The sequence below is a fragment of the Oncorhynchus nerka genome, linkage group LG14, assembly GCF_034236695.1.
Source record: "Oncorhynchus nerka isolate Pitt River linkage group LG14, Oner_Uvic_2.0, whole genome shotgun sequence".
Taxonomy (NCBI): Eukaryota; Metazoa; Chordata; class Actinopteri; order Salmoniformes; family Salmonidae; genus Oncorhynchus; species Oncorhynchus nerka.
The window spans coordinates 47,347,073-47,348,800 of record NC_088409.1 but is presented as its reverse complement, the minus strand read 5'-3'; positions in this window follow the sequence as shown (position 1 = coordinate 47,348,800).

Sequence of the window (1,728 nt, the reverse complement as noted above, 5' to 3'; positions counted from 1 at the left end):
GAGCGATCGCAGCGCCCCATTGTAGCAAAGCTGATAAACCATGGACCTGGTAAACCCGCCCAAGGACCACTGAATTGACCAATAGGAATTACGAGCAACTATTTGATGACAGGAAATCTAGCCAATCATCACAAGCACGTAACACTGGCCAATAGAAGACCTAATCAGCCCCTCCTTCTTTACTGCAGAATTCCAAGGCCGTTAGCCATCAGCATCCCGAGCCCCTAGGCCCACATTTTGTGTAAATGGACATACAAGGTGAGATACTATTGTCGTGGTTGTCTTGTATTCATGTAACTTATTTATGTTTTATAGATTGATGGTATTGTGTGCTGTATTGCATGTGATAATCACCCCTGTCTTTCTGGCCGTGTTGGTCACTGTGCACTTCAATGCCTCCCCTAGGTCTGCAATTACATAGCAGACGATTGAGAGAATAGGCTACACTGGTAGAATATAATAAATCTAGGTCTAACAATTATGGTTCTTATTTGAGGTAGACTAGAATATCAATCAATCAATCAAATGTATTTATAAAGCCCTTTTTACATCAGCAGATCTCACAAAGGGCTTATACAGAAACCCAGCCTAAAACCCCAAAGAGCAAGCAATGCCGATGTAGATGCACGGTGGCTAGGAAAAACACCCTAGAAAGGCAGGAAACCAGGAAGAAACCTATAGAGGAACCAGGCCAGTCCTCTTCTCGCTGTGCCGGGTAGCATAAGAATAGAATAGATTACAGAATAATATTCCGATATCAGACAGTAAGCATGGACAGGCTATGACTGGTCTCACACCCATTGCTCAGACAAGCAGATTCTCTCCATATGAGAGTGTATGTCTCTACGCTTTAAGGAACACGGACATAGCCTTTTCACCGTATGGCGCGTGTGTGCGAGACGACAGAGGTGGACGAGAAGAGTTCGAAAAACAAACAACAGAGTTAACAACCGTCAAAATTAGAGTGAGAGATTATCAGGGGTGTCCAACTGCAACTGGGTTAAGCAAGCCACTATCTGCATGTCTGTTGCAGATGTTGTATGTCTGCTTATCAGGCAGATTACACCCTTGTATCTACCTCTTTTTTTTGTTGGTGTAAAAAAAGCATTCTCCCTCGCTCTCTCTCAGAAAGTGAGACAAACAGACAGCAGAGGTGTGGCACTATGTAGTATGCAGTATGAAGTTGATAGAACTGGAGAGAGAGTGAAAGAGAGAGAGAGAGACAGAGAGGAACTGACACACAGAAAGAGACAGCTGGCCTACATGTAGAAGTAAGTGAGTTGCCATTTGCAGGTCACTCATTTCCCCGTGTGTTGTTTTACCCCTGAATGTATTAAGTGGAGAATGAATGCTGCAGTACACTGGCTGCACGCAGCCTCACGGCTGATTTGCAAGGGGAGAGCACAGAGTCATGGTTCACCTTCCAAGGGAGATGCATAGCACTGCTGCCTCCACTGCACCTCACAAGATGGCCGAAAGGATGACTCGAGAGAAAAAAATAACCATACATAAGAAATAACGTTTGGACAAGGGTTAAATTAAGGTTATACGTCTTAACAAGGTGTTTTTCCAATTCATTCTCACTGATCTTTAGATAAGGGACACACTTGACATGACACAGGCCCTATGTCAGATGAACTACCAGTGAAATAACCTTTGTAGTTATGCCGTTTCAGAATGCAATGTCCTGTATGTCCTTGCGGTGATATTGCCTTCAGTGCCTTGACT